Source organism: Cavia porcellus, unplaced genomic scaffold, assembly GCF_034190915.1.
Source record: "Cavia porcellus strain 051 isolate PalLab524CR breed Dunkin Hartley unplaced genomic scaffold, mCavPor4.1 scaffold_21, whole genome shotgun sequence".
NCBI lineage: Eukaryota > Metazoa > Chordata > Mammalia > Rodentia > Caviidae > Cavia > Cavia porcellus.
Window position 1 is genome coordinate 23,425,025 of NW_026947504.1, and position 16,360 is coordinate 23,441,384.

Genomic DNA, 16,360 nt, shown 5'->3' on the forward strand with positions numbered 1-16,360 from the left:
GCTCTGCATCCCTTCATTCCATCCTGGAGGGGGGCCTGGCTGCAGGATAGTGAGTCGGCATTCTGTAGTCATCCATTGCATCCTGGAGGGCATCCCAGCAAGAAGACAGTGAGTCCGGGCTCTGTGCCCCTCCATTATATCCCAGAGATTGGATCCACTTGAAGTCAGTGAGTTTGTGATCTGGGCCTCACCCAATACATCTCAGAGGGCAGGGCAGCTATGTAAGAATGAAGGAAACCTCAACACTGAGAGCAACAGCCCAGTGCACAGATGCACACAGATGCAAAGATCAGGTCCATACCCAACACATCTCTGGGATGCAACACAGACATTAGCACAGAACTGTGAATATCAGAATAAGAAACTGAACCTAGACACACTTATCAGCCTGCCAACAGCCATCAGGAACCAGTAGCCAGTTCTGGTGAGGAGACCAGCCAGCCAAGCTACCATGAATCTGCCAAAATCAGGGGAACCTCGGAATAGCTGCGCGCATCTGGAGAATTCAGCCCCACACCTCAACACCACACTGGCAACCTAACATAAGAGAAACTCAGGTGCCTGATCAATTCCCCTACACTGTGGGTGGACACTCAGCATGAGAAGTGACTGGGGCCCCACAATCTGCTTGTCTGGAAGAATCCAGGAAAATGTCAAGATGAAGAAGTAAAAGGCAGTCTCTGGCCTCCAACCCATGCAGAGCAAGTCCAGGAAATATAAATGTGGAAGAGACTGGGAGCTGCACACCTGAAGTTTCTAAAGTGATGGCAACCGAAGTAAAGAAACAGCTTCATGAAGCTATAAAAGATATTAGATCACAATGCTACCAGGTAAAAGAAGAAATGACAAACAGAGTAAACGAATTGTTGAGCATATCGAAAGAAGACATGAATGAAAAATAGCAGAGCAAAAGAAAATAAGGGAAACTGAATGAACAATATAAGAGAGACATAGAATGCATGAAATAGATTCAAAGAGATACCCAGGAAATTAAAAATTGAAAATCTGGGAAAATCACATGAACGAAACTGAAGATAAACTTTCAGACCTTGAAGACAGCTTTGTAAGAAGTGACCGTAAAAGGAACAATCTTTTAAAAATAACAAGAAACCAGGAAAAAATAATTCAGTGGCTGCAAGAAGACACAAAGAAAAATAATGTAAGTATGACAAGTGTAAGTGAAAAAGCAGGGTTCAACACAAATGAAATAATTTATAGAAGTAATAGTAGAAAACTTTCCAAGCATGGGAAAAAGACCTGACATACAGATAAGGGAGGCATATAGAACCCAGCTAGCCATAACCAGAATAAATCTACATTCAGACATATAATAATGAAGGTCCCAGAAATTCATCACAAGAACAGAATATTAAAGGCTGTTAGAAAAAAGAAACAAGTCACCTATAAAGGGAAAGCCATCAGAATCACAACAGACTTCTCAACACAAACTACCAAGAAAAGAAGAGTTTTGAGTGAAATATTTCAAGTCCTGAAGGAAAAATATTTCCAACCCAGATTGATATACCCTACAAAACTATCTTTCAAAATTAATGGAGAAACAAGATACTTCCATGACAAGAACAGCTGAAGGAATTCACGACCACCAAACCAATGCTAAAAAGAATACTAAAGGATATTCTAGAGAGAAATAAAGATGACCTTCGTTCCAGGAATAGCAGCAGAGGGGAATCCCTAAGCAGGGAAAGTAGTTGAACGGAGGCAAAGATTAGGGAGCCAACATCAGGAAAGTAGCAAGGTAGAGATGAGCCAGTGCATGTTGGCCATAACCATTAATGTAGATGACCTCAATTCACCAATAAAAAGAAACACAGGCAGAGGGGATCAGGAGACAGGATCCATCAATATGCTTTATACAAGAAACACATTTAACTTGCAAGTTTAGACTGACAGTCGTAGGAGAGAAAACAATGCTCTACATGACAGGGAATACGCAAAAGCTAGGGGTAACTTGCTGATCAAGCACAGAATGGATAAGAAAGATACAGCATTTTTATACAATGGAAAGCTACTCAGCTACCATGAAGGATAATCTTGAGGCAATTATAAGTAAATGGATGCAACTTCAGAGCATGCTTATGGGTAAAATGGTTCAGAGTCACGTGGGTGTTGTCTCCCTACTATAAGAAACTGAGGGACTTAGAGGGATCCTAAATATGCAATGGATATTTTAAAGTGAAATGTGGGAGGCATCTGAAAAAGGAAAGTTGTAGCCATTGTTCATGTCCTATTATCTTGTTTTGAAGCCATGCATTGTTTTCATTGTTCTGTTTTGTTTGATTTTATTGTATTGGTGTGGGCAGCTCTTTCTAAGGTTAAAATATATCATGGTAGCCATTGTTAATAGTCTAATATCTAGTTTTGAAACCCTATGTTGCATTCATTGTTTTGTTTTATCTTGTTTTGAAGTTCTATGTCATGTTCACTGTTTTGTTTTGATTGACTTGATTCAGTTTTGTTTTGTTTAGTGTTATTCTCTTCAAAATAAAAGAAAATCTTGTCCTGTTGAATGGAGATACAAACTTCTTATCACAAAGTATTTTTCATAAACAAAGTAGCCTGTATCCAGGCTACTTATCTATTAATGACACAACATTACTTTAATTATAGTAACTTTATCCAGGAATTAGGGCACATGTCTGTAATCACACTATTCAGGAGGATGAGGCAGGAGGAAAGCTGGCAATTTCAGACCAGTATGAGCAACATAGTGCCCTGACCTGCACATCTCCAGATGTTTTCAAGGGGGAAGGCTGGTGGGAGGATGAGGAAAATAAAAAAGAGACAAAAGCCAGAGTCAGGTGGAGACTTCTTTCTTCTGAAGGGAGGAAAAGGACTGTCCCCTCACTGCAGGGGTGTTTATAACTCTTAAGCAATTGAATGTCATGTGACACCTCATTGTCCTAGGAACCCACTGTCTGGGTTGTCTTGGGGCAAAGTGTTCTCTGGGTTGAAGCAGCTTCTTCTCAGGCTTGCGTCATGCACTCTTTGTTCTGGGATGGCCCTGCCCCAGCCCTGCACCTGTGGTCAATTTCCAACTTCAATGGCTCCTCGTAACAGTAGTTCAAAGCAAGCTTGAACTGTATAGTGAGATGCTGTCTCAAAGAGCTTCACCAAGTATAGTTTCATAAAGTATTTTAACATAAGATGAGTAAGGACCTCTGACTTTCTCAATGCATATATTGATTTCTAAAGGGTTTTATTGGATATGCTTGATTATATTTTGTATTAACATCTAAACAATCAACTTATTGTCAAAGAAAAAAACTTATTTGCATATTTGATATTATTGTATCAAATTTATAAGTTAATTTAGAGAAAAATTTTGCACATTAATTAAATTTTTCTTTTATTTGCAGATACACATATAATTTACAATCACCCACTCTCCACCCTCCTTATATAGATACACAAACACAGTCTTTTCCTCAGAACTAGTTCTTCTGACACTTTGGGAGATTTTAATTATTCTGATGCATACCTTTAAGCCAGTATTCTTTTATAATCATCATTATTTCTTCCTTGTGAGTCTATTAGTAGCATTGAAAGGTCCTTAGGTTTGCTTTACGCTACTGTTGTCAAAGCACTCCCACAGAGCAAGCGTAAGCCCCAAAGCCATTAAAAATTGTGGTAATTTTCACTGACCTCAAACTACCTTGGCACTTGCAATTTCATATCCAAGGTAACTGTTTTAATGTTATTACTTACACACTATGGTTATTTTCAGATGTGTTTGTCTGATAACTCTCGCTAAGTCATACAACCATAGTGTATTGAGAAAAAGGAAATGCACACAGGAAGCAGGGAGATAGAACTTTTTCAAATGGGAAGGACATCAAGTGGGGGGGATGAACAAATAAAGAAGATGTATTATGTGCATGTGCCACAAGGAATGGAACTAAAAATATGTACCAATAAAAATAAAAACAAAACAAATACAATGAAAGTTACTTGAAGACCAAGACAAAAGCTATAGCTTTATATCCTGTAAAATGAGATTTTGACTGAAAAGTTGTTGATGTAGGAAAAAGTCTATGTTTTATTACATTTTTCTCTTCTTTTATATATCATAAAATTATAGACAAGAGAATGGATGTAGCAATCCACCCCTGGTTTTGTCTTTTATTTGTTCTGACTAGATATCAGAAGAGATTCAGAAATAGCTACAGAGTAACATTTCCAAAAATACACACAGAAAGTTGTTATTCCTAACTAAACAAATGACCGTGAAAAAAGTTTTGGTCAGCTATATATCAGGTGTCCCTCTTGTGGATTCATAATATCAATTATTTTCATAAAGATACTTGCTAAATAAATCAATGCATAGCCTATTAAATTTACTGACTAGTTTTCCATTTACTTAACAACAAAGCTCCTTTCCCCTTTGTTACACTTTATAACCTCCCATGGAGCTAATATTATGCAGAACACATTCTAAAAACTGCTGGTTGGAAGGTTTTCCAAATTTATAACTTACTGAAGTCTGCAGCTGCATCAGATCCCTTTGCAGGGACTAGTGTGTATAAATTAAATCTATAAGCTTTTGAAGTTGTTCTTTTGAGTGATGCAAGGATTTTCTGCAGATATAAGCTTAATAAATAGCAACATAAGATTTTTTTTCAGTTTTATCAAGTCCTTAAAGTAGGTCTGTAGCCACTAAGCAGCACCTGTAGTTAATTGCTAGTATTAAAAAGCTTTATTGAAAAGAATAATATTTTCATCCAAGTAAACATGTCAGATGTTGGCTACTGTGAAGGACAAGGTTTAATGGCAACAATTAGCATGTAGAAGGAGCCATTTCAACATTTTCTTTCAAATTATTTCAGAAAATCATTGTAACAAACCAGAAATGGGAATAGGATGGTGATATTATTTCAACTTTTGGAAAACTGACATGCTATTTTTGGCCCTGAGGATGCTACATGTTATTTACATATCTGTGTGAATGCATAAAATAACTCAGTACATCAAACAATTTTGGGTACAGTCAGAGGGTTATGACCATAGACTCACTCAGTACTTCAAAACCCAAAAGTCCCATATATGGAGCACACATATTTGTGATTCTTATTTCCTCCTCTAGATGTTTTCTCCTAACAAGTATGTTTGAATTTTACTCTGAATTCTTTTGGAGTCAAATGTGTTTCTTTTATACAGCATACTGTTGGTTCTTGTTTCTTGATTCATTTTGTCAATCTTTTCCTTTTGATTCATGAATTGAGACCATTTACATTGACAGTTATAACTGATAAATATTGGCTTATTTTTGTCATGTTATTTTCCTGCTGTTGGTTCCCTGATTTTCCCCTCTTTTTAATGGAATCCAAGAAAATGAAATACTTATGAATCAATCTAAAAAAGGAAGTAAAAGATCAATATGCAGAAAATTACAGTACTCTAAAAAGGAGATTGAAGAAGATATCGGAAAATGGAAAAATATCCTTTGTTCATGGATGGGAGGAACCAAAATAATGAAAATGACCAAGCTCCCAAAATTGTTATAAAAATGTAATACAATCCCGATCAAAATACCATCAATATAACTCAAAGAACTAGAGAAAACATTCCTAAAATTCATTTGAAGCCAGGAAAGATCTAGAACAGCAAAGGCAATGCTGGACAAAACAGGTAAGGTGGGAAGCATTAAAATTCCTGACGAGAATATACTACAAAACTACTGCGGTGAAATCAACATGATACTGACATAAAATACACTTGGGGCTCAGTGGTACAGATTAGAAGATGCAGACACAACTACAAACACTCAACTATGTTATTTCTGTCCAAAGGTCTAAATATGATTGCTGGAAGAAAGATATGATTGTTGGAAAAACTGTCACTCCACACTCCAAAGACTAAAAACAGACCCGTGTCTATCACCATGCACTAAACTAATGTCCAAATGGATCAAACATCTAAATATAAAAACAGAAACAGTTCATCTATTGGAAGAGAAAATAGGTAGAAATCTTGAAGACATACATATAGGTAGAGAGTTCATAAAACACAGACTGCACAAGACACACTAGAAAGAATCAACACTTGGGATCTCATCTTATTAAAAAGCTTTTGCATGGCAAAAAAAAAATCACCAACAGAATAAAAAGATAGTGGGAAAAACACCATCCAAATACAGACATGTGAGCTAAATATGTACTTTTCAAATGAAGAAATAAAAATGGCAAATAAGTATATGAAGAAATGTTCACCATCATTGGTCATTTCAGAGACTAAAACAAAAACAACACTGAGATTTTATCTCACCCCAAAAAGAATGACTATCAACAATAAATAATCCAATAACAAATGCTGGAGGGGCCATAGCAAAAAAGGAATGTTTCTTCACTGTTGTTCAAGTGTAGACTATGTGACCACTGTGGAAATCAATGTGAAGATTTGTCAAAATCTAGGATTATAGGTTCACTTCTATCCAGCTATCCCCCTTTCAGGTATCTTTCCAGAAAAATTATAAATATCATACCCCTGTGATATATTTGCATCCCAGTTTACAGCAGCACGATTTGTAAAAGCTAAGTCTTTGAAACAACCCAAGTGCCCATCAATCAAAGAGTGGATAAAAGATATATTTTTGTATTACTCAGCCACAAAGAAGGATAAACTCCAAGCTATTATAAGTAAATGGATGTAACTTGAGACAATACTCACAAGTGAAACAAATCCAACGTGCATGTGTGAACATCGTATTGCTTCCTTGGGAACTGAAACTATAAATAAGGTCTAAGTATAAATAAATAAGGACCAAGAATTGTGAAATGGAAAGAAATTGTTTAAAAGGAAGTGGAATTAGGACAGTGAAAGGGGAAAAGACAGTAGAGAAAAAGAAAACACACAAGTCACATACTATTAGTGTTTCTTAGTTCATTGAAGAAAGAAGCCATATGTTAATATTGATTGGAAATTTAATTCCCATGTCTTGTACTCTTAGCAACTACTTTAATAATAATAACACATATGTATTAACTATACTTATTATTGTATTTTGTTATGAAATTTTGTTTTACTTTTTTCCCACAAAATAAAAATGAAATTCCAAAAGAATTATACCTTTAGCTACCTGATTTTTTAAGAGAATAAAACCAAATCATTAATGCTAAGCACACCAACAATTATATTGGAGGAATTTTAGAGCCTGTAAAACCAATGTGGGGATTTTGTGCATGTGTAAGGAGATATTAGAGTCAGCTGCCCAAACTTAACCAATGTCTTCCACCTCTGCTGACTGGAAAACCTGGCGACCAAAATTTGATCAGTGTAAAAAGCCTTTCTTTTCTTAATTCAAAAGAGAAAAACAACATCTATACATGAAACCATGTGCAGTGAACAATAGGCGTCAGCTTCTACCGCAGAGTACGTTGTTATATTCATGAATTCATATATGCATGCAAACAATGAATTTTTAAAAAATGAAATCAAATGACACCAGCATAAAGTAGTCCACATATCAAGCATGAAAAGATTTCATTGAATATGCACAAACACATAAAAACTGAAAAGTAAGATTGGCAACTTAAGCTAGTGTGTCTTTGGAGCTGGATGCATATGTAAAGCTTTCAGCAGAATACTACACTTTACTGACAATGAAATGTCCGTTATATAGAAGAATAATCATTATCATTAAGTGAATTTCCTGCTGAGTACATTTTTCACTGTGAGCAGACTCGTCACTTGGGACATTTGCAAGGTAGTCTCTGTAAAATTGTTTAGATCAAAGAAAGTAAGAACGCTGGTTTTCTGATTTAGTTGTCAAATAAGAAAATAATTTGCAGAGAAATTTTAAAACAAACCAAGGTGGGTTTTTTTCTGACTCTGTGGGGCAAAAGAATATGTTAATATTTTCATCAAAATTAGTTAGAGGCTAAAGGTACACGTATTGAAATTTCATTTGAAATAAATCTTTTTATAGGGGATTAGTTCTAATCATTTATGGCTAAGAGGACCTATGTAGCAAGGTAACTACTCAAGAAGTCACGCTGGTCAAGAGGAATTTGAAAAATCTCTTGCAAAATACACATTATTCTAAGAGTAGTGAAATTATAAATGCTAAAAGTTTTTTTTGTAATTTAGTCATGGAAAGTCTTATCTTCTCTAATTATCAGTATTTGAAGTTTATTCTACATCGTTTGTTTCTAGCTTTGGTGAGACTTTCATGAACACTTCACATAAAGACCTTCCTTTTTTTGCCTCAATTTGGAAAATTTTCTTTGGTGTTAGCAACCTTAAAGAATTATAAGGACAAAAATCATTCATATTTTGTATATTCCCCATTCTTCTTTTTCTTGATAAAAGCTATTTGAAAAATAAAAAAATACCTATATTTGATTTAGAAAAACATATGTATCATAGATTCATAAGTTCATCATATTCCAAATAAGCATCCATTCTCTGAATAAATATGTATAATAACAAAATAACAACATTTAAAAGTGATTGTTATTTTCAAGGTATTCTCATGAGTGCTCAATGGAATTGTTTAACTGCTACGACCATCCTGGAAGGTTCTATTGCTATCAATACTTTAAATATCAGAAAATGAAGCCAAGAAGAAATAGGAAATTTTCTGGTAATTAGAGAATGCAAAGTTCCACTTCAAGCTATCTTTATCTAGAATCCAAATTTCAAACCATTATAAACAAGCAGCACCTGGAAGTGCCTGGTGCGTAAGAAGAAAGAAATGTTCCTTAGTACATAGTCGCACTCACTTGATGTGTGAGCAGGATTCTCCCCTCTGGATCTATGTTGGTTTTTCTTACTTTTAGACAATAGAAGTGTTAGAATGAAAGTAGATATAAACAGACCAAACAGGTTTCCTACAGTCGTTGGCCCATAAAGTCAGATTTTCTATATTTAACTAGTTTTTTTATTCTAGTAATTTTCTATTTCCTTAAAGAAAATACTAATAATAGTTGCTAATAATAACTATTATTAATCTGTAGCAGGTTCTAAAAACATTACATTCACTAACTCAGCTCCACACCTGTGCTCATTTTGCAGGGCTTCAAAACAAACCCATATTTCCTAGTAATGTGTCACAGTTTCTTTCAAGAAACTGTGTTTTCTAAAAATCAGTACTGTATTTATAACACCAGGAACATCCATTGTGAATATGCGGTGGGATGAAGACTGAGGTTCAAAACACTGTGTAATTCTTTTTTATTTTAAAGAGATTAAGACAAAACAGGACATGACAGAGCAGATCAGAACAGAACAACATAAGCAACACAGTATTTCACCAGAAGACAATCCATAATTAACAGTAACTACCACGATGTCTCTTTCTTTGAAATAGTTGAGTGTAACTTCATATACAATAGTATCAAACATAACAAAATAGTATAAAAACATTCAAGAGAATGAGAGTATTACAGGGCTTTCAGAACCAAATAAAAGAAAACAAACAATGGCTACGATATTATATCATTTTCCGTAGGAAATTTGTTTATACTTTCACACATAATACAATCCAATAAGGCACAACATGATAGAGCCAATGGAAATGCAAGAGCATGGTAGAACTTCAGAATAAGATGACATTATATCATTACTGGCTATTATAATGACTTGTTTCCCTCAAATTAGCTGTTCATACCATCACAGATAATAAAATCAAAAAACCAGAACAAACACATTACAACTGCGATCATTATAAGGCTTTAAAACAATGTAATGGGGAATCATGCATACCCTAAATTCTTATGTACATTTACTATTTCTTACACTAGGTGGACTATACAGTATTTATACATGTGAGTTTGATTTATTTCACTTATGAGTATGGGCTCAAGCTGCATCCATTTATTAGTAAATATCTCAATGTGATCATTCATAGCAGAGTAGTATTCCACTGTATAAAAATACCAAACTTTTTTTATCCATTCCTCAGTTGATGGACACTTAGGTTGTTTCCAAGATCTGGCTATTACAAATTGTGCTGCTATAAACATGGGTGCACATATATCACTGTGGTATGATGCTTTCAGTACTTCTGCGAATATGCCCAGAAGTGGAATAACTGGATCGAATGGCCTCCAATCCCAGATTTTTGAGGAATCTCCAGACTGACCTTCATAGTGGTCATACCAGTCTGCACTCCCACGAACAGTGCAGGAGAGTTCCTTATTCCCCACAGCCTCTCCAGCATTTGTTGTTGGTAATTTTCTTGATCCTAACCATTCTTTAAGGAGTGAGATGGAATCTCCATGTTGTTTTAATTTGCATTTCTCTAGTGACTAACGATGATGAACATTTTTTCATGTGTTTATTTGCCATTTGTATTCCTTCATCTGAGAACTGTGTATTCATCTCAGATGCCCGTTTTTGGATTGGGTCCTTGAGTTTCAGGGGTCTGAGTTTTTTTAATTCTTTATATGTTTTAGAAAGAAGTCCTTTGTCTGAGGGAAAGTTCACTAAGATTTTTTCCCAGTTTGTGGATTTTCTTTTCATTATGCTGGAGATTTCTTTTGACATGCAGAAACTTTTTAATAAGAGGTGATCCCAGTTATTGATTCTGGGAAGTAGTTTTCATGTGGTTTGATTCCTATTCATGAATTCTCTACCTACCCCTATGTCTTTAAGATGTTTACCTACTTTGTATTCCAACAGATTTAGTGTTTCTGTTTTAATACTCAGATCTTTGATTCATTTAGATCTTAGTTTAGTATATGGTGATAGGAATGGGTCTAGTTTTAATTTTTGGCATATGGAGAGCCAGTTTTTCCAGCATCACTTATTAAAGAGACTGTCATTTTTCAAGTGAGCATGTTTGACCCCTATATCAAAGATAAGTTGGTTGAGTGCGCTGGTAGTTGTGGTTGTAATGTCTACTCTTTTCTATTGATCTTCAGATCTGTTATTATTCCAGTACCATGTTGATTTTATTACAGTTGCTTTGAGGTATAATTTCAAGTCAGGGATTGTGATGTCTCCTGCCTTGACTTTGATGCTTAGAATTTCCTTTGCTATTCTAGGTCTCTTCAGGTTCCAGATGAATTTTAGGAGTAATTTATCAAGATCTATGAGGTATGTTGATGGTATTTTCATTGGGATTGCATTGAATCTGTATAGCAATTTTGGGAGAATGGCCATTTTCACAATATTGATTCTTCCTATCCATTAGCAAGGGGTGTCTTTCCATTTTCTGAGATCCTCTTTCATTTCTTTTTTCAGTGTATTATAATTTTCCCTATACAGGTCTTTTACTTCTTTTGTGAGAATAATTCCTAAATATTTCAGTTTTTTGATTGCTAGTATGAAGGGTGTGGCTTCTCTTATTTCTCTCTCTATGATTTTGTTGTCAGTATATAGAAATGCTATTGATTTTTGAGTATTGATTTTGTATCCAGCTACATTGCTGAATTTAATTTTTATATCTAGAAATCTTTCAATGGAGTTTTGGGCGTTTTCTATGTAGAGTGTCACATCACCTGCAAATAATGATAACTTAACTTCCTCTTTTCCTATCTTTTCCCCTTTTATTTTTCTCTCGTCTAATTGCCCTGGCTAGTATTTCCAGTACTATATTGAATAGGAATGGTGATAAGGGACATCCTTGTCTTGTGCCTGATTTTAAGGTAAAGGCCTTCAATATTTGGCCATTTAATATGATACTGGCTGTTGGTTTGTCATAGATGGGCTTTATCATATTGAGGTAAAGACTATCTATTCCAATTTTTGTTAGGTTCTTATGAATGAATGTTGGGCCTTATCAAAAGCTTTTTCTGCATCTATAGAAATGATCATGTGATTCTTACTTTTGGCTTTATTGATATGGTGGATTACATTTATTGATTTATGTATGTTGAACCATCCCTGCATGCCTGGGATGAATCCCCCTTTGTCATGGTGTATAATCTTCTTGATGATTTGCTACATCCTATTTGCCAATATTTTATTGAGGATTTTTGCATCTGTGTTCATTAGGGAAATTGGCCTGTAGTTCTCCTTTTTAGTTGGGTCTTTCTCAGGTTTTGGTGCTAGAGTAATATTTGCTTCCATGATTGACTTAGGAAGGATTGCTTCCCTTTCAGTTTCATTGAAGAGTTTGAGGAGTGTCGGCATTAAGTTTTCTTTGTATTTCTTGTAAAATTCCGCGGTGAATCCATCTGGGCCTGGGCTCTTCTTTGTAGGAAAGGACTTAATTACATTTTCAATTTCATTAATAAAAATTGAGTTACTCAGAAATTGAGATAATATAGTAGCCATTGTTTGTTTTCTTTTATTTGGTTCTGAAAGCCCTGTAATACTCTCCTTCTCTTAAATGTTTTATGCTATTTTGTTATGTTTGATACTATTGTATATGATGTTATGCTCAACTATTTCAAAGAAAGAGACATCGTGGTAGTTACTGTTAATTATGGGTTGTCTTCTGGTGAAATACTGTGTTGCTTACATTGTTCTGTTCTGATCCACTCTGTTATGTCCTGTTTTGTCTTAATCACTTTAAAATAAAAAAAATACAAAAAAGAAATTGGGTTATTCAGCAGTTTTACATCTTCTTAACCCAGCTTTGGTACTTTATATGTTCTAGGTATCTGTCCATTTCTTCTGTGTTATCAAACCTGTGAGAGCAGAGTTTTTTTGAAATAGGTGTTAATGGTCTTCTCTATTTCCACAGGGTCTGTGGTGATTTCAGCTTTTTCATTCCTTATTGCATGAATTTGAGCTTTCTCTTTCCTTTTTAAAATTAGATTGGCTAGGGGCTTATCAATTTTACTAATTCTTTCAAAGAATCAACTCTTTGATTCATTGATTCTTTGGATTGTTTTCTTAGTCTCTATTGCATTAATTTCTGCTCTGAGTGTTATGATTTCCTCCCTTCTTTTGGCTTTGAATTTGACTTGATCTTCTTTTTCTAGATGTTTGAGGTATAGCATCAGGTCTGTTTTCCTGATGTGTGAACTCAGTGCAATAAATTTTTTTTCTGAAGACTGCTTTCATTGCATCCCATAGATTCTGGTAAGTTGTGTTTGTATTTTCACTTGCTTGTAGGTATTATTTAATTTCTTCTTTAATTTCCCCTGTGACCCACAGATTGCTCAAGATATGTTATCTAATTTCCATGTGTTTGTGGGATGTTTGCAGTTTCTTTTATCATTAACTTCTAGTTTCATGGCGTTATGACCCGATAACATGCAAGGGATAATTTCAACTCTTTTGCATTTATTTAAATTATTAAAATATGTCTATTTTAGAGAATGTCCCATGTACTGCTGAGAAAAATGTATATTCTGATGTTCTTGGATGGAACACTCTGTATCTGTCTATCAAGTCCATTTGTTCACAAGTGTGATTCAGTTCTGTTATTTCTTTGCTGATTTTGTGTCCTATTGATCTGTCCCTTGGTGTCAATGGTGTGTTAAGGACTCCTGTTATAATTGTGTTATTGTTAATATGATTTTTCATTTCTATTTATACTTGCTTGGTATAACTGGGTGCTCTGGAATTTGGTGCATATATATTTAAGATTGTGATTTCTTCCTCTTGAAGTTTTCCCCCAATCAGTATGTAATGACCTTCTTTATCTCTTAGGATCATTCTTGGTTTGAAGTTCACATTATCTGCAAATAGCAAACTACTCTGCTTTTTTTGGAGGGGGTTTCCTGTTGCATGTAGTATTGTTTTCCATCCTTTGACTTTCAGTCTATGAGTTTTCTTTTGGGTTAGGTGGGTTTCTTGTAGACAACATCTGGTTGGATGTTGTTTCTTGATCCATTCTGCCAGTCTGTTTCTTTTAATTGGTGAATTGAGACCATTTACATTAATGGTTATAACTGTTATATGAATTATTATATTATATTATGTTATATGCTATATTGGATTATTTTTGACATGTTATCTTTCTGCTGTTGCATCTATATCTTTCCATTGTGTTTAGTTGTCACCCTTTTTTATTGGTTTTTTCCTATGTGCATTTAAACAGTCTTGCAGGGTTGGCTTGATGATCATAAAGTTCTTCAGCTTTTCTTTGTCATGGAAGTATCTTATTTCTCCATCCATTTTGACAGACAGTTTTTCAGGGTACACCAGTGTAAGTTGGAAATCATTTTCCTTTAGGATCTGAAATACTTCACTCCATGCTCTTATTGACTTCATTGTTTGTGCTGAGAAGTCTGCTGTGATTCTGGTAGGCTTTCCTTTATAGGTGATCTGTTTCTTCTTTCTAACAGCTTTTAATATCCTATTTTTATGTTGGATTTCTGGGATGGGATTTATTATATGTCTGGGTATAGTTTTGTTTTGATTATGTCTAATTGCAGTTCTATATGCTTCACTAATCCTAATGTCAGTTTCTGTTCTCATGTTTGGGAAGTTTTCAGCTATTACTTCTGTAAATAGTTTCTTGGTATCATTTGTGTTGTTCCCTTCTTTTCCATTTTTCGCTGTCAATCTTATGTTTTTTTTTTTCTGAGTCATTTTATAGCTGTTAGATTATTTCCTGAATCCTTGTTATTTTTAAGAGGTCTTTCTTTTCCTGTTCACTAGTTACAATATTGTCTTTGAAATCTTAAATTCTATCTTCACTTTCGTTGAGGTGGATTTGATAACTTTCAATGTAATTTTTGTTTTCCTGTATATCTGTATGCATCTGCTTTATATATTCTGTTTGTTTTCATATTGTTCACCCAGGAACTCTATCTTTTTGTTTTGTTCCTCTGATTTTTTAACTTTGTCTGCTTTAGATGTGTTCAGCATCTGTCATTACTTTTATCATTTTTTCTTTTACCTAGAAGATTATTTCTCATTTGAATTCCTTTAAAGCTTCCCAGAGTTGCTTTTTTATTGCAGTTACTATTATTTCATGTATTTCAGGTGTATGGCATATATTTTCTTACATGTACATGGCTCCTAGACTTTCTTGGGATGGGCTGGATGTTTGAGATTGCACTTTGGTCTTTCGTTTTGTCATTTTCCTATATTTCTGTGTTTCAAGTGTTGTTCCAAAGATTCCCTTGGGCATGTTGGAATTGTCTCCTATGTCCTGGGCTCCTGTGACTCCTCTGGTAGCATAGCTCCCTCCTTGGGCAGCGAGGCCCCCGAATTAAAAGAAGTTGCCAGGCTCCTCTCAGGGAGACCTAAAACCTCCCCAAGCCACACAGCTCCCCACTCTGGCCGCAAAACTCCTCCGATCGAAAGAAGGCCAAGAGGCATGGGCCAGGCAGGCCTGAATCCCGCTAAGCCCAATCTAGTGTTGCCACAAGCCCAGCATACCCCCAACCACCTAGAGCAAGGATCTCAAACCCTCTAGGGGATCACATGTTGCAGCCATCCACCTCCTTGGGTGGCAAAGCTCCCCGGGCTAAAAGAAGGTTACCCCTATGGCCTAGGTAGGCCTCAAATCTCCTCTGCAGGGCTGCTCCCTCCTCTAGATGGTGGTAGTAGCACCAGTGCTCTCAGGGCTGAGACAAGGTTGCTGGCAAGGCCTGAGCAGGTTCCAACAGCTCCGCTCAACTCCCTCTTCCAGGCGGGGCAGCTGTAGCGTCACACTCTGTAATTAATGCATAGTACAGTCAATTTGAAAGATGATCAGAATGACCAGTTCAGGAAACAGCTGGTTTTATTATTTTATTCAACAGATGATTTAGACTGCTCTGCAGTTGTCTAATCAATTCTTCAGCAGTAGCTTGCACAACTATGAAAAACTATTTTCCTTTTAGTTATAGCTATATTTATTGATAGCTATATTGTTATTTTAATAATGGGCTACTAGTTCATTTCCTCAAATGGAAACTATGCTTTCTTTGTATCTAAGAAATAAATAAACACATATGCTGTTAGCCAAAATTCAGTGGAATAGTGTGACTTATCATTTTCATGTCCTACTTAACTAGTACATTGAAAAGTTCCTGAGGGAAAAAAATGTTAATGTATTGTCTATTTATTTTAATCTATTCTCAGTTTGGGTATACCCAGCTGATTTACTGAATATTCCTTAAATTATTATTTTTATGAAAATGGCTGGATTTCAGTTTTACTTCTTGACTTTAATGTACTTTTCATTTCTACTGCATCCATCACTTTAGAATTAGAGTTTCATGAATGTCACTGAATTCCATATTTAAATTTCAGATAATGTGTTAAAAATTCCATTCTTAGAAGACTAAATGGTAATGAATAACTCTTCATTGTCATTGAAGATTTATGTCCTAAATCTTAAAAAAGCATTTGTTACAATGGTAGTTCTCTATCACACATGCAGGTTTTTATAAAAAAATTTTCATGGAGCATTTAATCTGGTATATCAGAGATATTTCAAGGAAAACTATATCATAAAGATAGTTATTTATAGATTATAGAGACAGAAAAGATTACGAAGGATTATGTAATC